General features: G+C 49.5%; 1 protein-coding gene across 1 annotated transcript in view; it reads right to left on the bottom strand.

Annotated features, from left to right (window-relative positions):
• LOC146259550 (thyroid hormone receptor alpha-like) overlaps positions 1 to 25994 on the bottom strand; it is a 94738-nt gene that overhangs the window by 45251 nt on the left and 23493 nt on the right. Inside the window, 2 exon segments of the mRNA XM_084670536.1 lie at positions 516 to 619; positions 7246 to 7319. The gene's annotated coding sequence lies outside the window, so the exon portion shown is untranslated.

Below are 25994 nucleotides of genomic sequence, written 5' to 3'. Positions count from 1 at the left end.
CTAGACGTCTCACGGCACCATGGCAACCATCGATGGCGGTAATTAGTGAGGAAAATGTGCTTCTCATTCCGTGGCGAGACATTGAGAAATGGGTAGAAAAAGGAAGAGAGAGGGAGAGAAAGGAAAATGGAGGGGTGATAAAGAAAGACGGGGACATGTACAGCAGCCTATGTCTGAAAGTATGAAAAGAGAGAGGGTCAGGCGAGAGTGAGAGCTTGAGACAGAGAGAGACGGAGAGGAGGAAGTGACATCAGGGAAAGAGGATGAGAGAGAGAACAGAAAAGAAAGGTACGAAAGCCCCCCCCCCCACCCCTGGGCTGCGTGTGTAATCAGAGTAATTAGCAGATCAACCAGATAGACAGTGAAATGAGCCTAATATACCCTGAACTGAAGCTCCACATAAACTAATCCATAACCTTAGTCTCCTTCCCCCAGGGACACGCACACCCCTGCCCCCCCCCTCACCCCCCCTCACCCCCCCTCCAGACCCATGTTAGAACAGAGCTAGGGCCTACCTTACTGTGGCACGCTGGCTCTGAGGCTGATGTGGACGTGCTGGGATCTGATTCCAGGTCAGCGGTTAGGGAGAGCGCAGGGGTTTGAAGGGTGTCTGGAGGGACTAGGGGTGAAAACAAAGATTCCTTTAGTTATAATTGACTCCCTAAGCTAGAGGTCACTTTGTCTAACTTCAGTCAATAAGCTGTTGTGAACACGGCAGTCCACTAAGTGAATTGATTTGTGTTTAAACAAGCAGCGCCAGGGCCGTTTTTTGAACATCTAGTCCCATGCGAGGCACAGCACAGCGTGGGAGAAGGCTACTAAACACATCCACATCTGCTTGCTACGAGGTTCTGCTCAACTCCACATCCCACCTCGGACATTTACAGCCGTGAGGATATGACAATGACCAGAGAAGCAGCCCTTTTCACCCAGAGCTGTTTGATCAACAAAAAAAATCCCCCAAATCTAATAAGCGCTCAGCATGTGCTCTGCTGATGTCATTGGCACTCGCACATGGACCCAGGTGAAATACTGTATGCAGCTGGCCTAGCGGTGGAAAATGCAGACTCTCTGAAAAGCCCTGACTTCCCCCTCTATTCATATGGAGAAAGCAGTACAACATGTTTGGGCAGCATAACAAGGATTCCATTATTCCGCTCTTAAACATCCCTTTTTTTTTTCTTTTTTTTTTTGAATGGTCGCACCATTTTGGTCTTAACAGGCAAAGTGGGGATATTTACAGTGTGTCATATTTGATGTTCTAACACGCTGTAAATAGTTAAAAACGCACGTGCGTGAAGGATCGGACACACATGCTCACACACACATGCACACGTTGAGACACACACACACAAACATTAACAAGCACACACACTGACACACACCAAAACAGGAACGCGAGCACGCACACACATACACTCACACACTCACACGTTCATGAAACACACACACAAACGGTAGCTTTTCTTGGGCCTGCTCCAGGCTCTCTAAACAAACAGGCATTTTTGAAGCAAGGAAGCAGTGTTTTTGTAAACGAAGTGAGATGAGGGTGGGCGTGCGAGGAGAAGTGAAGGAGAGGGGGTGAAGCAGCAGAGAAATGGAGGGGTGAGCTGAAGGTAAACAGTCATTAGCCTCCACTCTATCACAGCGGGAGAGGAGGAGGAAGAGGAAAACAGAAAGATGGAGGTACTATAGAGAGCTCATTAAAAACATGACTAGTTAAATGTGTCAGAATACACTCCTTCCTCCTCCCTGCTTCCTCGACTGCAGTCACCACAGTGCCGCCTCAGCAAGTCCGCTTACACACAACTGTCCTGATTACTGATGGAACTGTACTTTTTTCTCCTCCTTTCTCCATCTCCTTTACTTTCTTCCTTTACTCCTTTCTCCTCCCTGCTTCCTCGACTGCAGTCACCACAGTGCCGCCTCAGCAACTCAGCTTACACACAACTGCCCTGTTTACTGATGCGACTGTGGTAAGCTTGACTGGCCCACCAAACAAGCTTACTCAACAGCAACACACCCTTTAACACACAGCCAGGAGGTTACATATCACACAGGGGCACCCAGGTGACACTGAGTCTCCCGGCCGCACAGCACCAGCAGTGTGTAGTGTACTGTGCTCTACTGTACCCACCTGTCCCGGGTGCTAGGTGATCCGGAGCCACACACACACGGCCTGTTGACACATTAGGCCCGAGACTGGATTGATCACCGCTTGCAACTGGTCGTTACTGTCAACCAGCCTGCGAATACTGTGGGGCGCAAACATGCCCAGAGAATCTCACCTGGGAGGAGAGCGGAATGTTCCAGCGTGGAGCGCTTCAGCGGGGAGGCGAGCGGCTCGACGCGTCCGCACCGTCGCCCTCGGAGGACGCGTAGCAGCAACACAAACACACACGCGCTCTGTAGCTCCGAACACACACGACGCACCAATGCTACAGTGAGAGGGAACGAGGAAGGAGCGCCCCGTGTACACTTCTCCCTTTAATATATGACATATTTTACAGAAACTCAATGAGAGTCTAGAAATGTGCTTACTCATGGGAGTAAGTGGGAAGTCGGGACTGTTCCCGCTTGGTGGTTTGGCTGCACAGTACACACCTTATCCACCTCCAGCACTAGTCTGTTTACCAGGAAACCATTCCTTATGGCAGAGTGGCATGTGGAACCCGGGGGGGGGGGGGGGGAGACAGTCTGTGGGCTGTGATCGGGGAGGGCGCTGGCCCCCGCTGGTCGCTCACCCTCCTCTCCCTGGTGTCCGGCAGCAGAGCTGAACGCTGCCGAGGGAGAGAGACACAAGAGCCCCACATACTCTCTCTCTCTCTCTCTCTCTCTCTCTCTCTCTCTCTCTCTCTCTCTCTCTCTCTCTCTCTCTCTCTCTCTCTTGCTCTCTCTCTCTCTCTCTCTCTTGCTCTCTCTCTCTCTCTCTCTCAATCCCTCCTTTCTTTTCCTCTCCCGCTCTCTCCCACTCTTACCCTCTCTCTCTTTCATGCTCTCTCTCTCTTCCCCTCTCTGTCTCTCTCCCCCCCCTCTCTCTCCCTGCATGACTGGGACAGGGGTGGGGAGAGGGGGAGGGCCCAGACACAGTACTGCACAGACTGTACTTTTCCCAGTGCCTGCCTACATGCCTGTGTTTGTGTGGGTGTGTGTGTATGGGGGGGGGGGGTGTTTGTGGTGTGCGGTCTCTCTGTGTGTGTGTTTACTGTGCTATAATGGAAGTGTGTGTGTGAGTGTGTACATACACGTGTACACAAAAGGAGGTGTCTGTGTGCGTGCGTGTAACAAAAGTAGGTTTTGCTGGATTCGGTGGCTTTTGGTGCCTGCCGTTTGCATGCAAGCCTTCGGGTGAAGGGAGGAGACTCTGGGGGCGCGGCCGTGGCAACAGTGACACGCGGTGCTCTGGAGGAGAGGGCCTGGAGGAGCTCAGGGAGCTGGCTGACCAGGCTGCTCCATCACAGGTCAAGATTCTAAGCAGAACCAGGACCGTGGCAGAGTCAGACGGAGGCTCGGCCGGAGCAGGGCACAAAGGAGCGGGAGGCAGTGTGGGCACGCGCGTGTTCATGTCTCTGTGCGCGTGTGTGTGTGTGTGTGCAGCGCGAGGGCCCTTTGTGTGTGTGTCCAATGTACATATCTCCATATCTGTGTGTGTGTGTGTCCATGAGAAGGCTGTCCGGCCAGCGAGTGAGAACAGGGCATGGCGAGATAAGGGTGGCGAGGGGAGGGGAGGGTTGGGGATCTAAGACTGCCAGCTTTGAAAGGGGGGGGGGGGGAGACAGGGTGGCACAGCCTGGTTCTCCTGGCACAGATAAGACCACGAGGAGAGCGCCCACATGCAGGTGACTGTTCTTTAGCTGTTGGCCTCTACTATCAGCCAGATGCAGGGGCACAGATACACACACACACACATCCCACCCACACAAGGCTGGGTGTGGTTCTTGAGGAGCAGCTATTTCACACTAGTGGTGATGGTTACTGAGTTGAAATGGATTTTAGACGTCATGTTAGAGGTTTGATTGCCTAGTTCTGCTTTATAAAAACGCATTTGATTGCATCGGAGGGACGAGAGTGAGGCCTGGTCTGTGGCCATCCTGCTGTGCAGCAGGTATCATGCCTTTTGTTTTTTTTATTTTTTTATTTTAGCATGGCGCACCTTACATAAGTAGCTACGTGGACGTACGTGTAAACACACACACACAAAAAACACACGGACACGCACACACACACACAAGCTTGGAGGCCACACAGGAACCCCCTTTGAAACATACCGGGATGTAGATGGCAGATAACATGCATACATAAACAAGCCTGTCTGAACAGCAGTTCACTGAGTGCATGTGTCCTTGGAGGCGGATGGCTGTAAGTCGCTCTGGATAAGAGCGTCTGCTCAATGACTAAATGCAAATGTCCTGACTGCGTCCAGAAGGGAGTGCATCAAGTCTGGGAGAACCTTTTTGTTCAACCAGTCTGGTCAGTTTATAGTTTCATAACACATTGACCTTTGTACATGATGTCAGGCAGTTGAACATGTGATGTACAGTAGTAGATGTATCTATATTTCTAAGATTATATGAGAATTTTGCAGTCAAGGTGTAGTCTATATAGGCCCTACCATGTTGGCTTGTCTCCTGGAAAACAATGATGGGGACATTTGCTACTGATCTGACATGGAGAGAGAGTGAGACCTGAACAGGCCTGGAGGGTGGGTCCCCACTTCAATTTGTCCCGTGAAGAATATTCGACACACTTCGAGACACCAGCTCCTTGGCTAACGTGACAGACAAGACCCTTGTTTCTGTTCGGGGAGCATGACTTGCACAGCAGACTGCTGCATGAGTCCGGCTACAGTATGTAGCCCTTGACCTTTAGCCCAACTAGCTGGCTGCCATGGACCGTGCACAGAGCTGCACGTTCAGACACACAGTCCAAAGGGTCCATCCAGAGCGTGGATGTGCAGTCTACAACGTGCCAAGTCAGAAGTGTAAATAACGATTGCACAACAGCCGTCCGTTCCCTTGTTCTGACTGCTTCCAGCAGAAAGCCGTGAGCCCTCCAGCCTCCAGCCTCCAGACAGAGGCCGTGAACATGACAGCACCCTTCATGGCCTCTACATTTAGAGGTCACTGACATGTTTGTCATAGTGGAAATACATAACTCATGCTCTTCTTTGGGAATAACTTTATTAAAAAATGATCAAATACAAATGTTTTATTCTGATCGGAAAACAAGTGACAAAGTATGGTAATTTTACTATGACAGGCTTGGGGAATGGTGTTGCCTGTGTTTGATGTGCTTGATGTGTTGTGTTTTTTTATTTGCTGTGTGTGTGTGTGTGTGTGTGTATGTGAGAGAGAGAGAGATGTGTGCTTGTGTGTGTGCATGTCTTCCTATGTGTGTGTGTGTGTGTGTGTGTGTGTGTGTGTCAGCGTGTTTGTGTGTGTGTTTAAGAGAGAGCCCTGCAGACCGGCGTGTCAGCAATGGCCATGCTGCAGCAGGTGAGATTTACGAGGTGTTAAGAATGCTAGCCTGTAACCCAGCCATGGGAGTCCAATCCTCTGGGCTGCTTGCACACAGCCCCAACACCCCCCTCCCCTTGCACCCCCTGCACCCCCTCAACCCCAAAGCGTGAGCACCGCATGTCTCAGACACCCTCACCCCTAAGCAACACACTTTCTAAAATATCTACCCCCCCACACCCCTCCCTCCCCACCAATCTCTCCTTCTCCTCCTTGTCCTGCTACAGCATGGAAAATCCATCTCACCATCCTGGAGCCTTCAAGTCAAGTCAAGAAGCAGGCTATCTGAGGGATCTCAGACAAAGAGGGGTTGGGTAAGTGTCCACTGAACTTTCACCACATGGGTTTGACCAAGAAACACAGCAGCGTTGACTGGCTCCATCCATCACACAGGCATTTGGCCTCAGAGCAAAACCGCTGTTGTTCCTACCTTTTTGCCATGGCAACAGCAGCTGGACAGAACAGCAGGATGGAAGATAAATTCATGGCACGCACACGCCGCCTCACGCACAAACACTGACACACACACACACACACACACATGCACACTCCCGCATCGTTAATGACAGTTCAATGCTTTGTTTACATCCTCTAAATCCCTCCACCCCCGCACCCGTGTGCTGCTGACTCGAAAACGATTTGGGCTGAAGTTCACACTACAAAAGTCATTCAAAGGTATTTCCCCTCAAACATCTGTCGGGACAAACTCGCTGTTCCGCTAGGAAGACATGATCTGTCTCTGCAGTCTACTAATGCTCCAGGACTTAGGCCAGGATTACACTGTAATTATTCCTGTCTCACTCTCCCAGCAAGTCTGAGGAAGGCAGAGGAGAAGGAGAGTAAAGAGAGAGAGGAGCATCATCAGATAGAATACAGTTAGGGATGTCATACATTTCTCTATTCTCAACTTCACTACCATTGAACTTGACGGTACAATATTCTCTCAGACTGAATCTAAATGAAATATTCTGTTAGCTGGCATGAAGTTGGCACCGCAGCACGTCCCCCTCCATTTTGGATCTATAAGTGAAAATAGGAGTAGGTGAGAAACTGAGCCATGGGTCCACGCTCTCACAGCATGGAATGCTGGGAATGCGACTCTTAGATTTCCTGAAGTGGACTGGCGAGGGAGTCGGCGCTGCTGCCAATACGTGCCGGCCTTGCTGCATCTGAGTGCACAGTTTGCACACGTCTGCAAACGCACGTCTCAGGAAAAGAAAGATGGAGGGGGGGGGGGGGGGGGGTCGGGACGAGGAGCTGACAGAGAGAGACACAGAAAGAGAGAGAGAGAGGGAGAGAGAGAGAGAGAAGGAGGGAGAGAGAGAGAGAGAGAGAGAGAGAGAGAGAGGGGGGGAGCATGTTTCCACAGCCAGTCGAGTGGACTGTAGGACCCTATTTGGAAACACTTGGCAACCGATCAGTGGGAGTCGATGGATGGCCATAAGTTACAGTGCATGTGTGCGTGTGCATGTGTGTGTGTCTGTAAGGGCGAGCAAGAGAAAGAGCTAAAGAGAGAGACGAAATAAGATTGCGAGGACAGAGTGACAAAGTGAGAGAAAGATATATGGAGAGACATGGAAACGCAGAGGTGCTGCCTGTGTGGCGTATCTTTATTGTTGGAATGCACACATACCCTAGTGTGCTCACTTGTTACTTGAACTTGTTTGCACATACTGAATACGGTACACATTGTAAATGGAAAGAGGGAAAGAATGGTAGAGAATCTCACCAGTGTCCTGTTGTGTATGTTTGTGGCTAATGATTTCCCCAGGCCTATGTTCTGTAGGACTGTTGGTCTCCGCCCTATGACAAATAAACAGAGGATTGTTCAGAAGGGGTGGGTGGGGGCAGGAGTGAGAAGGGGGGGGGGGGGTGCTGGGCGTGAACTGAGCATATGGAAAACAAACAAGCAGTACAAAGACCAATGGAGACCAATGCCCCCTCCCCTCCTTCGCAAAGACACTACAAATACACACAGAGTAATTTGGGGGGGTCCTCTTGGCAACTTCCACTTCCTGTCTATCCGGTGTTACCAAGATAGATTTAGCAACTTTTCAACTTCCCTACCTTTAAAAATCTCATCTAGCGACAAATCTAGTGACTTACTGCTACTTTGGCAATCTCCATTTGCGTTGTTGAGCAAAAAAAGTTATTAGATAGCTTGCTAGTGATAGCTAGCTACCTTTACCGTGTGAGTTTGATAAACCTTACCTTCGTAAATGTCAATTTGGCTCTAAACATACAATTTGAACTCCTTTTCCCTCTTGCTTAAAAGGCAGCAACATAGAATCCTATGTACATCATTAATTGTCATTTTGGAAAGATCACCCAAACCCTACGTAAAAAACGGCATTTGTGTGACAGAACAAACGTAACTAACTGCTAGCACCAGAGAAATTTTCTTATTAGAATTTTGAACAACGTCAATGCTAGCACCGGAGGTTGTTAACTTGGCTTTATGGAATACGCGTAAGTAACGTGTTGTAGGTCACATCCGCACCTGCATCTTGAACATGACGTCAGAGAATGTCTGATGACGTCCTCCTAATCTCGATTTTACAAGTGGGAAACAGGATCTTCCGACTAGCACGTGAAGGCAGCATAATAGCGACTTCTGGTGAGTATTTTTTTTTGTCAACACAGTGTCTATCTAGTCCTATCACTCCACCGTCCTGTCTCCCCAAAGCCTCATCTCGCCATATCCGCCCCCATTGGGTTCGTGAGGAAAAATAATCTCTGTTGTTCTAGAGAAAACCGTAATGTTTACCACAGACAACACATGAAACATGTCTATCTATAGGTCTTTGTCACGCTGACTCGCCATATAGAGTCCCCTTGAAAAGAACGCAGTGCCGCGCATCGCCTCGCTGCTCTCCCGTCTTCGTGTTTTGATATTCTAATGTCAGTGTGGCACCCAGATGCTGGTTATAATCTTGGGAGACACATGTTTACCACCTGTGTGGATCCTCTGTTGTTTTTCAACCTGTTTACTCAAAGAGAGGGAACCTGCTAGCTGTTTTGCCATGCTAACATGCTCACATAACTACTGGAGCTGGGTCAATGACAATGGGTTCAGTATTAGACAGTCCTGCATTTTCAGAGGTGGGGCGCCATTAGTGTATAGCTAGCTAGTTGAAACTGTAGCTAGATCTAGGCTCTGAATGCTTCTCTTTAATGTTTAATCTCATTATATAAACAGCTCTTGGGTAAAATAAAATGCCTCCCGCTGTTCTAGACCCCAGCTTTAACAGTCTTATTTGCTTTAACTCTTAATTAGCCTGTAACAAATAAAACGGGATTTTCTCTGTGAGAAAACTGTAAAAATGAATAGAGCCATCTGAACTGGAAATTGTTCTGTGGCTCAAAGGGAGGAGGAAGCTGTTAATGTCGTTATAGTCCCCTCGGAAGGGAAGTGCCAGGAGGAGTGTGTGTGTGTGTGTGTGTATGTGTGAGAGAGTGTATTTTTGAGTGCGTGTGTGAATGAGAGAGACAGAGAAAGAGGGATAGAAACACAGAGACGGGGTCTCCCCTGCTACATTGAAAATGCTTGCGTTTGTGCTTGGTTATTTGTCTGGGTGTGTGAGCACACTAGTCCAAAAACGCTGCTGTACCGGAAAAGGAAAAAACGGGGAAAAGCCTCGTTTAGTGTCGAGTAAGCACCACTGTAACCGTCGCTTCTGCGGAGAAGAGGATGTGTGTGTGTGTGTGTGTGTGTGTGTCCTGACTCCTCATGCGTCTCTGTGTGCCGGCCTCTTGACATGCCTAATTTGTGTCTGATTAGACTGGGTCAGAGGTCGGCTGCTTGGTTTGCTCAGTGGACGTCTAGGCTTGCAGGCACAGTCAGAGAAAGGGGATGAGTGGATGAGAGAGAGGCCAGAGAGGGGGGGGGGGGGGGGGGCGTTGTCAGACATGTGCTACCAAGACACTGCACTACTCTGGCTCACTGAGAATAGCTGTCCATGTGTCGGCGTTGTGCCTGCAGCCCTACAGCGAACATGAGGCTGAGCAGACAGACAGGCCTGGGTCAAATGCTCCGCAGCCTCTCAGCCCTGGGAGGCTGGCTGTGACGAGACCACAGCGAGGCACATGGCAGCCACATGGGAGCACACTGAGGGCGGGGAGGAAAGGAAGGGAAGACCAACACACACACAAAAAAAAAAAGAGTATAACTGGCATATTGAGTCAAGGAGATGAGAGTTGCAGTGACGGACGCCTCCGCACGAAGAGCCTACAGTCACTTTTCCAAAACATGGCTGGTGCCTACTGGTCTATTCTTGCCCCCGGTTATGTAAATGGATGCCTTTGTCAGGGTGGAATTCCACTGGCACATGGATAATTAGCAGAAAGAGGCTGTGCCGCCCTCCGCCGTGTACTATGAGGACAGAAGGTGGGGTCCCCGGGTGGAGGACTGAAGAAACAACTGAGGAAGATGCCAAGTCATGTGATCCCATTTAGACATTCAGAGACAAAGAGAGAGAGAGCGAGAGAAAGAGAGACGTTTGCATAAGAAAACATTAATCAGACAGACAATCGCATTGAACTTCAATGGAATTGTCTGGGTCATAAGAATTGATCAGGATTTGAACCTATCACAGCCTGTAAATGCCAGTGTCGTCTGTGTTTTCACTTCTGCTTCTAAGAAGCAATTAGCCACGGAGCTGCAGCCAGGCTGTACTGAGATAGTAATCCTCTGGCCGTGGTTCTAATGGATTAGCGGAACAGTTACCTGCCTCTCCGTATTTCCCGGCAAATGGAATGAGACGTAATGCATCCCGCGCTCATTACTGTTGCTCTGACCTGCAGAAACCTTGTCGGGACGATGCAGAATTCCTGACGCCTGCCAAATAGGCGAACTGAACAGGCACACTGCACTTCTGAACTCTAGGAACACTGTGTGCCTGCTGCACGCTTCTGATTTGATGAATGTTTGGACAATGCCATGGGTGTGTACTGTATGTGAGTACACAAGACATCTGAGGTGGTTATGGAATGTTTACACGTGTCTTGTTGGTATGAGTGTAGGTGCCGGCTTTTCTTTGTTTCCATGTGTACGGGTGTGCACTGCGTGTTTATGTGATTGTGACAGCGTCAGGCTGAGGGTGTGCTGACACACGTGGGTTCCCGGGTCAAGTTGAACTTCTCAGAGAAACTAGGGGGCGCAAACACGTGCACCGCACTATTTTTGTCCCCGAAGCCATATCATATACAATCCTGGTGCACTGATACACGTAGCTGCTGGGAGACTCTCAGTTAGGGTCACACACACAGTTAGGGCACAAGCGCTCACAACAAACTCTTACAGAAGTCACATGTCCTGCCCCCAGCTCTGATCATTGAGGATGTCATCTTGTCTCAATCGGGACTGAATGGACAGACTCCCTGATGACCACTACAGATATAAACATCCTCTTATTCAGTTCCAAGAATCCCAACGATCATATCTAAGTTTACGCTACCTTATCAAACTTTCTTTTGGCGTGTATGATGAATTAGATTCAAGAACTTTTGTTATGGTACCATCAACGCTAATACAAGCAGAGGCCAGCTATGGTGAATGTAAAGTACACGCAATGAGAGCCAATGAGCTGAGAACCAATGAGAACTCTGGTTGCATGACATCCTAAATAAGGTCACAGGAACAACATGTACTGTACAGCGTAAGGAGGGCAAGTTTGTATGAACAACATATTCTTCAAAAGAATAACAAAAAAGAACATTGCTTTGTTCCATAGTGAGAAATCCTACTTTGGAAAAGCTTGTGTCCCAGAGGAGGTAATAAGCCAGTGAGTGCACAGTGAAGAACAACGGGCTGTTTAATGCTTGGTTAATTCAGTCTTTTATTTTGCTTATCAAACAATTCTTACAGAAAATTAAGCAGGGGCATTGTTAATTTTTAGAAAAAAGGATTCAATTTTTACACGTCCATTTAAGAATGACATGGCCCTACAGAAAGTATCTATTGTGTGAAAAGTACTGACAGTAAAGTCACTTGACAGAGGGTCAAGAAGAAGAAAGATTCTTTGTGGCTTGAATCTGGGAACAAAAAATATCACTGGAAATGTTTATTGGAAATGGCTTCACCTGACTCTATAAATAATCTACTCTAATAATTTGCGTGCAAATTCCTTTCTTGAAAAAGTGAAATCAAGCCATAAAAATTAGCCATAAAAAGTCCTGATAACAGGTGTGTGTGCGTGTGTGTGCGTGCGTGTGTGTGCGTGTGTGTGTGTGCGTGTGCGTGTGCGTGTGTGTGCGCATGTTGCGTAAGAATGTGAACTTCAAGGTCTTAAGATACAAACACAGCTGTTCACAGAGTGTCACCATGGAGCACAACATCCCTGTCCTCTCTCCCGGCTCATGACTCCTCCCCCTTGACACAACGTGAAGGGGGTGGGGGGGGGTGGGGGGCGGGGTTAAGATACCACCATGCAGCCCAGGATCCCCCTGATTGGTCTAGTTTCTGGTGTTAGTCCAGAGCCAGCCAAACGGGAGCAGCGGGAGAGCCCGTCGGTCGTCATGGCACCTCCACCTCCAGTTCCAGTGGGAAGATACAGAACGCTCCATTGAACACACAGTCCACCCCATTCTAATTGATCTGGCCTCTAGCTGGTGGAGAAGTTTCAAGAGACACCAAACACAAAGCAAGCTCCTTGTGAAAACTTTTTGTTTTCTTTGATAAAAATAAATAAAATAAAAACAGGGCAAAACGCATACGTCTTTATTTTTAGTCACGCTCCTTCTCACAAGCTGAGACCCGCGCCCTTTCACTGCCGCCTTGCTTCCCAGCAACAGTAGCACCGTGCTCATAACAATCAATCACGAGTGTAACCGGAGACTCAGCCAAACAGGGCCCTTTCATCGTCGCCGAAAGCGCTTGGCTCGGCCAGGCTGACTTGGCAGGGATTACGAGAGGGAGACAGCTCGGTGGTAAGGCTGCGTTTCCTCTCATCACACCACCGCTACTGAAGGAGGATGGGAAGGTGTTGTGTCAAAAAGCACACCCCTGCCAAGATGATCTCACCCCAGCAACACTCTGATGGCGAGGCTGGTGCTGACTGAACACTGAGGGGAAATGAGAGAGACCTGCAGGTTTATATCAGGAGCTACACGTGAAAACACCCCAGGTTCATGTCAGACAGCATGGTGCCTCCGCCCCCGCAACACACACACACACACACCTCCCGGTAAAACAGGCCCTACAGTACAGTGTCAAGGCCAAGGCTTTGATGTCGTAAAGACGGGGCTGGAAGAGATTTCCCTGGCCTGTCACGGGCCAGTGACGGATGGTGGGTGGTGGAGGGGTCAGGTGCCGTTTCTCTGTTTTGCCTCCAGACAGATGCCCGTCCAAAGGCCGGGGCTGGCAGCGATGCAAGGCTACACGTGGCCAGGTATAAAGACCTACTCAAGGGGAGCAGGGAGGGGGGAGCCCATCTACTGTACGGCATCGCTCAGGTAGAGACCTTGCATCAGCATCGCTAAATGATTGCGTGGGGCCAAGTTCATTCCACCGGGAAGGGGGACCTTGCACTTTTGACGATGTTAAGAAGTTGAAACAGAGGTAGAGTCGGCAGTCGGCAGTCGGCAGTAACCATTAATCATAGGGCCAATGCATGTGTTATTGTGGGTCCCTTGGCTAGGAAGAAAAGGCGCAGAGATCTCATACAGTTTAATCACGTATTCACTTTGAAGCACTGCAAACTCTTTATCTCGCAGCAGCCTGACATAAAACCAGCAGGGGTTGCAGGAGAGGGTGTTGCATCATGGGAGCTCAACAGATCTGCTCGCCTACCGAGAGTATCGCCTTCACATCCTCCGACATTTGCTTTGGGGAGTTACCATGACAACCGGTCTGTCCAGGTGTGATACCCGCTGTTTTCATGATGATAAAACCTGGCGGCGCTAACTTACAAAAACAAACAAAAAACCACGACATTCCACCTCTGGGAGAAAGAAAAGGGGTGGGGCTGGAGGAAAAGAAAAACACCACAGCAAATATATTCAGCTGGAGGCTGACAGAGAGATGGGTTTGAATGAGAAACATTTTCATTCTTCCATCACACCCATGAACCATGATCATAAACAGAAGCCCGAGGCTTGATGCTCAGCCAGTGTGGGCTGTAGTGGGATGGAGGGAAGAACAGCCATTGTTTGGAGCATTGTTCACAGACACTGGCAGCTTCTGTACATTGATGCCACAGAGCTCCTCCCACATGGGGGGCGCTCTGCTGCAAGCGCTGGACCGAGAGGGTCAGAGATGAGCCATGCCGGGGCATGAAGGGGGCACGAAGGGGGCATGAAGGGGGCATGATGAGGGCATGAAGGGGGCATGAAGGGGGCATGATGAGGGCATGAAGGGGGCATGAAGGGGGCATGATGAGGGCATGAAGGGGGCATGAAGGGGGCATGATGAGGGCATGAAGGGGGCATGATGAGGGCATGAAGGGGGCATGAAGGGGGCATGAAGGGGGCATGAAGAGGGCATGAAGGGGGCATGAAGGGGGCATGAAGGGGGCATGAAGAGGGCATGAAGGGGGCATGAAGGGGGCATGAAGGGGGCATGAAGGGGGCATGAAGAGGGCATGAAGGGGGCATGAAGGGGGCATGAAGGGGGCATGAAGAGGGCATGAAGGGGGCATGAAGAGGGCATGAAGAGGGCATGAAGGGGGCATGAAGAGGGCATGAAGGGGGCATGAAGAGGGCATGAAGGGGGCATGATGAGGGCATGAAGGGGGCATGAAGGGGGCATGAAGGGGGCATGAAGGGGGCAGGCGAGGTAAGTATGCTGGGCAGTGCCCTCTGCCCCCATCCGCTCAGCCTGGGATCCAGCACACGCACACAGACACAAACACACACACACACACACACACACAAAAGCACAAACACTCAGAAACCGAAGCTGTTCCATTATTCCATCTGCTACTAAAGGCGCATAGATGTGATTCTGAATTGTTTGGGTTTATGCAAATCTATTCGTTGCTGTATTTGAACGGCATCATTTTAACAAGCATACTCGTACTGTAAATGGTTCAATTCACAAAATGTCTTTTGTGTGGAGGACCTCGCTCGCATTTTTTCTGCGGCTCAACATCACGTAACGACTTTCACTAATACCTGCAAACACATACGCATAGCCTATTACGCTGAATAGACTGCATCCCATCTGTGGTCTGGAGTAACAAAACGAACATGTTCATGGTGTCATCCCAAGGGCAGCAGTTCCCTGCCAATGAACCACTTGATTAATTTCAGCCTGAGGAACGCTGTGCATCACTCTGAGGAGAGAAGAGAGACAGCATAGAGGGAGAGAGAGAAAGAGAGATAAAGAGAGAGCAAGAAATATGAGAGAGAGAGAGAGAGAGAGAGAGAGAGAGAGAGAGACAGAAAAGGCCATGTTGACGAGAGGCGCCCAGCTGGATAGTTGGCAGAAAAAGGGGGGTGGGGATGTGTGGAGAGGACAAAGCAGTGAAGCTTGTCAAAGCTTAAATGTATTGCCGGTGGAGCAGCGAACAGCACTTTGCCCTACTGGCCTCAGTTCATTTGCATGGAGGGTCTTGTGGAAAAGAAAGCGAGGGAGGGAAAGAGGAATGAAGGAGGGGAGAGAAGGGGCCAAGGAGTGACTACAGGGCTGTCATGGGTCAATGCAGCAACTGTGAGCTGGACAGAGAGAGAGGAAATAGAATATGTATTCTAAGTCTCCACAGGCAATAATAAGTTATACACCACACGTTTTAGACGCTGTGTGCCTCCAAATATAAGATAAGATCAATGTTGTTGACCTCAAAGGAAAATTTGTCTTGAATGCTGCAGTTTATCCCAGTAAAAAAAACATCAACACCAATCAATATACAATGCAGTTATATCCAGCAATAACATGGGTGGAGAGCCCAAAGACATATCTATCGGATGTAAACTTAAATGAACACGGAATGCATGGATGAGATGAGCTAGCCGGCTGCAGTGGGTCGGACACCCACGCATGCGCCGCCCTGCGCGGCACACTGACGCGTCTATCTAGCAGGAAGAAGCCCAACAGGTGCCGTGCAACAGCCGGTCCGCCGACTCACCACTGAGCAGTGGCTTCAGAGGGAGCTGGCTTCAGGGCCAGAACACGATCATTGCCCAGGGCCTTCCCCCAGGGCCTTCCCCCAGTCATTCATCTGCGCTTAGCGGAGGTGACACGCGTTATTCAGGGATTACTTCTGGCAGGACAGGGAGGATATCAAAGGGGCCCGTATGAAACGGAGGGTTGAAAGGCGAGGTGAAGAACAGCGGGAGAATCAAAGCAGGGAGGAGGAGTGAGGGACGTGAACCCCAAGCTAACACTGTTCCATAATGAAAGCAGACAGCTGCATTGTGGGGCCTTGTCATTAGCACAAACTAGCCCTCCACGGGAGCAGGGGGTCCCCTGAGTTCAGTCAGTCCTGCAGGCCCAAAAAGCTGAAGGGAACTCCCAGTCAAACCTCGGAGCTTTGATTCCATTACATGCTGGGGGAAAAAAAAACGTTAGACAGTCAAAGCTGCATCAGATGAAAGAAGCTAATTTCAGAGAAAGCATAAAAATCACAACAAAAAAGAGAAACAAACTGTGTGAAAGTGTATGCAGCCGGACTAATGTGTCGGCTTTGGGAAGCGAGTCGTTGAAATGACAAATGTCTGACTAACTCAATTCGAGTCAGTATCAGAGTTGAATGGATTTGAAGAAGATTAATAACAGTAACCACAAACAACTACTGTATACACACCCTACACCCCCTGCTCACGCATGCACAAGCTACCGAACTTCTCAAAAGTGATTTGGATATCCTCACTATTTATGAAATGCGGTATTGATTGTCCTCATTAAAGTTACTATGACTCAATAATTACACCAGTGCTGGCACTGTGAACGCTGCAGGGTCCTGATGGACCAGTCAATGCGACACACTCACAGTGTTATCACTCTATAGTTACGCATGGATGGTGGTCAAATATCAAAAATACGTCTCTGTCTCTATCCCCCCCTCTCCCTGCTCAGGTCTGCTTGTGCCCCTCTCTGGGTTACAACAGCAAGGAAACCTCACCAAGTGGACACACAAGCTCTTTCACACAACACACAATCATTTCAAATCTTGTTTTTCTTCAGGTTGGCATTTGGAGGCTAAGCTGAGTGGAGGTTGTAGGGTGAGTGTGCCAGGATTGTGACCCGTGGGGTGAGCTGTGACTCACCCCAGAGTAGTGCAGCTTGACCTGACTGTCAGAGACAGGCTGCAGCAGACAGGCACACACACACACACACACACAGTCTCTTTCTCGCTCATCACAGCTCCCATCAACACTCTGGATTTAATTTGAGTGTGTATGTGTTGATTTGTGTCTGTGTATGTGTGTTTTTATAGCCTGCTGTGCTTGTCCACGAGAGTCAGTGTGTACAATGTGTGTGTGTGTGTGTGTGTGTGCATGCGTTTGCACTCTCTAACCCTCCATGTGAAGGCTCCGTCACATGCTCTCTACACACACAGTGAACCTGGTGAGATGAAGAGAGAAGGGGCGAGAGAGAGGGAGCGTGTGTGGATACAGCGAAAGGAGAGAGCTAACGCCACCAGCTCTGAACTAATCTTCGCGACCCCACCCCGAGTGATAAACGGCTCAATGACGGATAAATGAGATTAATGACAGACAAAATGAGAGGGTAGAGAAGAAAAAGAATAGAGCAAAAGGAAGGGTGAGAGAAGGAGGACGAGGGGGGCGGTGGTTGCTGATGTGGGTGTGGAGTTTGTTATGCTGCTGAGGCAGACCTCGTACCCTGCTCACGTCTGGCTAAATCCTGCCACTGTTGCCAATATATATTTCCTGGCTGTGTTATATTAAGGCTGAATTCCAAAAAATAGCAGATTTGCTTGATGATTAATGCTCCCATTAAACTGACTTGTACTAATAGCGTTACTTTCCTGTCAGAACCATAAGGATATTGGACATAGACACACCCTTGTTTGCGCTAGCTCAACTCCAACTCCTGCTGCTAACCAACTGTGGGTGGGAGTGCATGTGTGTGTGCCTGCATCAGCGAACACAGTCGCCAACCCTTCCACACACTCATCCATAGGCGCGCGAGCGCGAGGTACAAGCAGCACTTGTGCGTCTCAGTGTAACGTACACTATGTACTGTACTTTCCATGACATGGTACAGCCTGTCATTCAATGCCAGACCCTACGGTATAGTGATGGTCTCTCTCCAGCCAGTTAGCTCCCTGACTCAGACTCTGGACCCGCACCAGTGGATGCTGCCTGTTTGTCTATGTGCTCCGATGTTTAAACACATTGTCCTTGTGGAGAAGCGACACCAGTGGATCTATACCATGAACAGAGAGGGCTTTATCGAGTGAAGTCACAAGCCGCTCTTTGTCCTTCGACTCCGTAGCTGGGGTTAAGGCCTCTGTTAGCGCCTTTAGCATGTGTGAAGAGGGGAGGGCAAGGAGGGGGTGGAAAAGGAGGAGGGTGCCAGCGTCCGAGTGTAGGTGCTGTGGCAAGCCGGGCCGTGACACAGGAACGTCACTGCCCCCTCAGCAACCAACAGTGAGGACCGAGCCAGCTGCCTCACATCTCAAGGATGGGTGAGGTCATGGCTCATGTTCCCTCGAGGGCTAGAAACATGCTAGGCTAACAGCGACACCTTTCGACAAAGGTTCAACTAAAAGTTAGGGCCTCAAAAATCTACACTCCAGTAGGACAGAGGTCACCAATGATTCCATACACCTTCCGTTCCTAAGGCAACAAAGATGGAAAGAGCACAAACAAGGACTTAGTCTCTGCAGACAGCTAATCTAACTTTTTGTCCTCCACGTTGTAAGGAATCTCTGCCTTAAGGCCCTGTACATAAGACAGGCCTATAAAACCTGGAATCCTACCTGGAGGCATAACTGAACACAGCAGAACTTCCCCTGTTCCACAACCAATTACTTGTACCCTACTTCTCAGCAAATGGCTGTTATGAGCAGGAGAAAGGGCTGTAGAAGCCAAACGAACCTGTCCTTGTGTGAACCTGCCCTTCAGCCATTTGGGGGCTAAAAATAGACTGTGCTCCACTGGCAAACAAGGGGTCGATGCTGTTCCATAGTAAACGTCTGGCGATGAATTACTGAGCACTCACACTGAACAGGGTGCTTAATCAACTTAAAGGGGTGTTATCAATTTCACAGGGTTGTGTTTTGACAGCCTTTGTCAGCCTTTTGTTTGGGGAGCGGGAGCATTTACAGTCATTTCATTGCCAGGTGCCTCTCTCCTTATTCCCTGTGTTTTTCTTTGCCAAGTTGAAGAGGGGTTTATATACATTTGACCAAATATAGAAGTGAATGTACTTCACACTACCACTCACACAGCGTGAGCTTCATATTCATAACAGAAGAGAGGAAGGTTGTGTGAAAAATCAGCTGAACAATGATTTGGTAGCCAAATTCCTCAGATGATCTGGGCAAAACTCATCACAGAGTCAAGCCAATTTCTCCTCCCACCCACCCCATCTACCTCCTCCCATCTCTTCTCTTCCTCCCAGGGTAACCACAACAGCAGTCAAGTAGGGCTGGCAGAGGAACAGACACGCGACCGACAGGCAGAGTAATGTCAACATTGGCCATGCTGCTCTGCCAAACCCCGCTGCCAGAATCGCTCTGATTGCGCACATGTGCTGCCACGGCTTCCTGACGTCTGCAGCCGGCTCTGGAGAGGAGGGACGCTACAAAGAAGAGGGGATGCCCAGGAACCAGAATAGTAAACAAGTGACGTTGGGGGATAAGTGAGTGAGGCGCACCATGTGGTGGTAATGGCCCCTGTGTTGGAGCCGGAGTCTGGGCTTCCAGTGGTGACCACAGCCCGACATCCTGGTAATGAAGAGGAGGCATACTACGACTAGCTAGGTATGTGGATGGAGGGGGTGGTGTGTGGGTGGTGCGCAGAGAGAGGGGGAGGGAATAGTAGGAGAGGGAAGAGGGGTGGGGGTGTAGGAGATGAGAAAAATTGAGATTGGAAAGGAGTAGAGACATTGCAGAGTGGAATGAGGGTAGGAGAGGGGAGGGGGTAGGAGAGGGGATGGGGGTAGGAGAGGGGAGGAGGGTAGGAGAGGGGAGGAGGGTAGGAGAGGGAATGGGGGTAGGAGAGGAAAATAGGAGAGGGGAGGGGGGTAGGAGAGGGGAGGGGTTGGGGGTAGGAGAGGGGAGGAGGATAGGAGAGGGGAGGGAGGTAGGAGAGGGGAGGGGGGTAGGAGAGGGGAGAGGGGTAGGAGAGGGGAGGGGGGTACGAGAGGGGAGGGGAGGGGGGTAGGAGAGGGGTAGGAGAGGTTAGAGAAGAGAAGGGGGATGAGGGCATAGGAAGTGCCTGACAGCCTTTCACAGCTTGAATATGTGGAGCTAATGCTTCCTGGGACAGGTGTTGTTACGTTGCCATACTTGGCACATAGCCAGCTCGGCCTTTGCAAACACAGCAAAGAGCACACTCTTCACTGGCCCCAGGGGCCTTCTACAGTCAACACAAGAACCAACATGGTGGCCCACCCTCATCATAAAAACCCCTGGACCTCAGGCTTGTCATAGAAGAAGTGACACTATAGACACATAAGTAATGGATGATTTAACACAGGAGCTTCTGTTCTTTCACCAGATCATGTGTCTCCAACAACAGAACAATCAGGGAATCCCACATTGAGGAGGCGCTCCTCTGGGAGTAATATCAAGCCATCTTTTGTCCCTTTTCAAATGGAAAAGGGGCATGTATATGTGAGCTGCAATGAAATCTGGGAAGTGTTTACACTTTCCATGAACTCTGCAAGTATGCCATGGTGATATAAGTTTATGACCGACTACTGTAAAACGGAATGAAAGACATCAATCAGGTGTGACCGATGTGCTAAAAGATGTATGACACATTTATGTCAACTGAATGAAGGTCAATGTTTGGTTGCCCATGTTTCTAAAATCAGTAGCTTGCATGAGAACTCGTTTGAGACCATTTTATTATTACGAGAAATGAAAACAAAAACATACATTAGTCACAAATGCTAGGTGCGTAGGACAACAAGTGTTTTTTCAGTGCCAAGTGCAGATGAACTTGAAAGCCCAGACTGTTAACAGTCAACTGAAACCCGAGGGATGTTTACAGGAATGGTCCAGACACAGATGATTGATTCAGACCAGTAATTGGATATCTAAGATCAGAGACACAATAGAGAGATAATATAAGATAAGTTTAGTAAACAAATCACTGCCGTAGCTGATTATATCACGTCATTACGAGTGTCAGATGACAAAATGACAAACAGATAAGGGAAAGTTTTGTGTTCTCTCCACCTCTCCCTGGTCTCCCTCGTCTCTCCCTGCTCTCTCCCTGCTCTCTCGCCCTGCTCTCTCTCCCTGCTCTCTCTCCCTGCTCTCTCGCCCTGCTCTCTCGCCCTGCTCTCTCCCTGCTCTCTCGCCCTGCTCTCTCTCCCTGCTCTCTCTCCCTGCTCTCTCGCCCTGCTCTCTCGCCTGCTCTCTCTCCCTGCTCTCTCTCCCTGCTCTCTCCCTGCTCTCTCCCTGCTCTCTCCCTGCTCTCTCTCCCTGCTCTCTCTCCCTGCTCTTTCCCTGCTCTCTCTCCCTGCTCTCTCTCCCTGCTTTCTCTCCCTGCTCTCTCCCTGCTCTCTCTCCCTGCTCTCTCTCCCTGCTCTCTCTCCCTGCTCTCTCTCCCTGCTCTCTCTGTTTCGAACGGGACTCAGCAGTCCCCTCAGAAGTGAAAGCTGGTTGTGATCTGCAGGGTCCTAAAATCTTCCTTCCATACAGGCTTCATTTAGGATCCGTCTTTCCCCAAATGTTGAATTTAAAATATGTTATTTTGTATTAGAAGTTATTTCAATTGCCTTTCAGGTTATTTGATTATTTTTAAATGTAAGTGAGAAACACATTTTTTGATTCCTACCCTTTGTAGGATTGCAAAGGAAAAATGGTGACATTGCACAGTAAGGTCTGGGTTACAAGTCTGTTTGTGGTATACAAAAAAACACACCAAACAAGCACTTACACATAACCAAACAACCAACTGCCACGGAGGTTCTGGCACTTGCGGTGGTTAATACTGTCTGGGTAACAACATCTCATTAGGGCCTAGTTCAGCTTCACTTCTGGACAAACCTTCATGGACAAACATCCGGCCTGCACATGTCTGCTTGAAGAAGGGCCAGCAGGCTGGGATTCCAAGCCCGGGGTAAACAATGAACAAAAGCCCAATGGAGACGTTCACCAAGGAGGGATGGAGGCATGGAGGAGTGCAGGAATGGAGGGAGGGGGCAACTCAGCAGCCTAACTCAGTAAATCATTACTTTAATGTGCAGCAGGCCTGCCCTCTGAACATCACACACAGTGCAGTGAGCCTGCAGGCTGCACAGGGTAACACTGGGCCTGCACACAAACACACACACACACACAAGCACACACACACACATATGTACATGCATACACAAACACACATAAATATGCACATACGCAACACATACACACGTATGAACACACATATGATCAGAAACATCCAGATTCTCGTTCACAAGCAGCTGTGCGTACACAGACAAACACGGGGATACACAGCTGTATGATGAATCAATTAAGGCTTTGTGAACTGATATGCTATGAACCACAGCTCACCCTGACAGTAACATAAGAAGAGCTATTAACGCAACAAGAGAGAGGGAGGGAGAGAGAGAGAGAGAGAGAGAGAGAGAGAGAGAGAGAGAGAGAGAGAGAGAGGCGGGAAAGAAAGGGAAAGAGGGGTCATAGAAAGGTAGAGTATAAAAAGAGTAGCACAGGGCCAGGGGGAAGAGGAGGAGGACAAGTGCGATCCTTCTCCAGACAAAAGCTGGACGACACAGAACAACATCTGTATCAAAAACCTTCTCCGCTCAGATAGGTCTGGACTCCCCCCCCCCCCCCCCCCCTTCCCTGCCTGGACAGAGACGCGAGCAGAAACAAGCCCGGGGCAGAGAGGTGGAGCGGAGAGGAAACGTGTCTTATTAGGGCAAGCCTCGAAACATTCACACACACACACATTCATTTTATCACCCCCCTCCCCCTGCAGAATGTGCACACACACACCCGTTCCACATTAGTAAAAAGGGGGAACACATGGATGAGATCATCCACACACACATAAATAGAAAAGACAGTAGAAAGAGTGACTCAGGAGGTTTGTGTGTGTGGGTCAGAGGTCAGAGAAAATTGAACCCCTAGTTTTCATCATATAATCGATCCGCGAGGAGAAAATACCAATAAACATGATGCAGGCGGCGAGAAAGGGCAGAAGGAGAGAAACGAGAGAGGTGGCTCTCTGAGTAAAGGGGGTCAGATGGCTGAGCGGTTAGGGAATCGGGCTACCAATCAGAAGGTTGCCGGTTTGATTCTCGGCCATTAAAAATGACGTTGTGTCCTTGGGCAAGCCACTTCACCCTACGTGCCTCGGGGGAATGTCCCTGTACTTACTGTAAGTTGCTCTGGATAAGAGTGTCTGCTAAAATGACTAAATGTAAGTAAAGCGCGTAGCACAATGGCTTGGGTCTTACTGCCGGAGCCTGGGTTTGAATCTGGCCCCCGGACTCTTTGCTGCGTGTCATAGCCTCTCTCTCTCTCCTGGTGTTCTTGTCTACCTCCAACTGTGCTATCAAATAAAGCTTTAAATGTCAACACCAACAACAAAAAAATACATTATAAAAAGAGAGAGGATAAAGGAGCACTGTCGCGGATCTCGGGCTGGACATACGTGCTGGTAAAGAGGGGCGAGATGACACAGAGGGCCTCCCTGAGACACGTTGTTTGAGGGAGCAAGAGTGCCTTGGTTAGCCCCTACACACACACACACACACACACTGTTCAGGTTGACATGTGGGGTGACAGCCGCAGAGCTGAGAGGCCCAGGGTGCTCATACAGCCTGTGGTTGATTTAGGATTCTTGAACGGGAGCCAAGATTCCTGAGGGGAACACAGTGAGCAGGACAGCAGGACTGAAAGCCCTACTGAGACTACAGTGGAGGAAGAGGAGAGCCCGCTGGATGTGATATAGTACAGCACCGTCCATATATCTCCTACTGTGCACAGGAGTGCATGCAGGCAGTGTGCGTACTGTGTCTATGCACATGTGAGGAGTGTGCATCTGTGGGTGTGTGTTTCTTACTTAAACTTTTGTGTGTGTGTGTGTGTGTGTGTGTGTGTGTGTGTGTGTGTGTGTGTGAGAGCTGCATGGAATGCCTGAAGAAAAGGGGGGTGGGGTGGTTTATTGTTGGGTAGCGAGGGAGTTTGAGAATGTGAGAATTCTACTCCGGAACACTGGGAAAGAGAGAGAGAGAGTAGGAGAGAAAGAGAGAGAGAGAGAGAGAGAGAGAGAGAGAGAGAGAGAGAGAGAGAGGGAGGGAGAGAGAGAGAGAGAGAGAGAGAGAGAGAGAGAGAGAGAGAGAGAGAGGGAGAGAGAGAGGGAGAGAGAGAGAGAGCAAGTAGATAACAGACAGTGGAATATAGACAGGCTAGAGGATACAAGAAGGGTGGAATGAGGCCAGGAGTGAAAGAAGAGAGAGTGTGGGGCAGACGAGTGGGGGGGGAAGAAAGAGACGAAAACGAGATCATAAAATGGGATTACAGTGCAGTTAAAGCAGTCTGGACGTCAGCCAAGGGTCTGATATTCTCCTCTCCTGTAGCAAAAGTGCAGGGGGGGACGGAGCGCCAACCCAAACAGGTCTAGAACAACCCCCGAGGATGATAGTCTGAGCACAGTCGCGGCAATTAGTCTAGGTCTAAAAGTAGTGAAGGAAGACCCCCCCCTCATCACCCCTCCTGTTTACCCCACTTAGAGTGTGCTTTTCTCAGATCCACCAGCCAGCCCACCCCCCCCCCTGGCTCTCTCTTTTTCTGGAGCTTTACCAAGACAGAGGGGATCAGCGGATGAGTTCTGCTGTGATGCCATCCAAGGCTCTTACGAGTCGCTTGGGGGAAACCAGATCCACGTGTAACAAGGGAATAATGGTTCCCAGGCCGAGTGAGTCTGGGTCGTCTGGACAATTAACATGCGCTACCTAACCTAGCGCATACTGTAGTCTCCCAGACTACCGGTACTACATAATCCTGATAGCCTAGCCTAGCTTGACCTAGCTTAGCCTGGACTGACTTTGCCTAGTTTAGCCTAGCTTAGCTTAGCGTACAGCATAGACTTTAGCCCCTTGACAGAGGCTACAAACAGAACAAGCTTGGTGAGGTACACCTAGTGTCTTTCTTCTCATTTATCAGCACCGTCTATTAATAGCACAGTTGCTGAGGTGGCAGAGAACAGTATGTTCCCCACCCCAGTCCCACCATTCTTACTCATGTATGGAAGTGTATGTTGTTAACATGCAGAATGAGACACCTCATATGGCACACACACACACACAGCATACAAACGTGCACAGGCACACAGATACTGACATGAGCACACACACCCACTAACATACTCGCATACACACATACACCGTGCGTACACACACATCTGCACATACATTAAGGAATGTTGTAAGCGTACTGTCTGACAGGGAGCTGTCATGAGGTAAGGGAAAACATGTAGTACCGAAGCTTGCAGAAGAACATTGTGTCCTAGCTAGTCGAACATGAGGTCGTGGTTCAGGGACCCTAGAGACGGCACACAGACCACAGGTCAAACTAAGACCAGCAGGAGGACAGCCGCAGCTTAGGCACACACACACACACACAGATAGATCACGCTCACGCACACACAGATACACACACACACAGATACACACACAGAAATGGCAGAAGTCTTATGTAAGTCTGATAACTGCTGACCGCATGGAGAATGGTTAACTTTGCAGAGAGAAAAAGATAAAGAGAGAGAGAGAGAGAGAGAGAGAGAGAGAGAGAGAGAGAGAGAGAGAGAGAGAGAGAGAGAGAGAGAGAGAGAGAGAGAGAGAGAGAGAGAGAGGGGAGAGAGAGAGAGAGAGAGAGAGAGAGAGAGAGAGAGAGGGGAGAGAGAGAGAGAGAGAGAGAGAGAGAGAGAGAGAGGGAGAGGGAGAGGGAGAGGGAGAGGGAGAGGGAGAGGGAGAGGGAGAGGGAGAGGGAGAGGGAGAGAGAGAGAGAGAGACAGAGAGAGAGAGAGAGAGAGAGAGAGAGAGAGAGAGAGAGAGAGAGAGAGAGAGAGAGAGAGAGAGAGAGAGGGAGAGAGAGGGAGAGAGAGAGAGGGAGAGAGAGAGAGAGAGAGAGGCCAAACTTGTTTGAACAGTACTCATCCATGGATCTGCTCTACAATGCAACACCCTCTGATAAGATGCCCCTCTAGATAATAGTAATAAACAATAACAATGGTCCGACTGGCACAGCAGGAGCTACGACCTTCTGACATGAAGGCCTTTTTTAATGAGAATGTGGAGAACGTGGCTCACTGATCCAGAGAATGCTCAAATACCACAGTAATACATTCCTTTCTCCCTTCATATTCACAAGGGACTGGTTGTGG

Source organism: Hypomesus nipponensis, chromosome 13, assembly GCF_054491055.1.
Source record: "Hypomesus nipponensis isolate SF chromosome 13, ASM5449105v1, whole genome shotgun sequence".
Lineage (NCBI taxonomy): Eukaryota > Metazoa > Chordata > Actinopteri > Osmeriformes > Osmeridae > Hypomesus > Hypomesus nipponensis.
The sequence above is the reverse complement of the archived record's forward strand: the minus strand, read 5'-3'. Positions and strand labels throughout refer to the sequence as shown.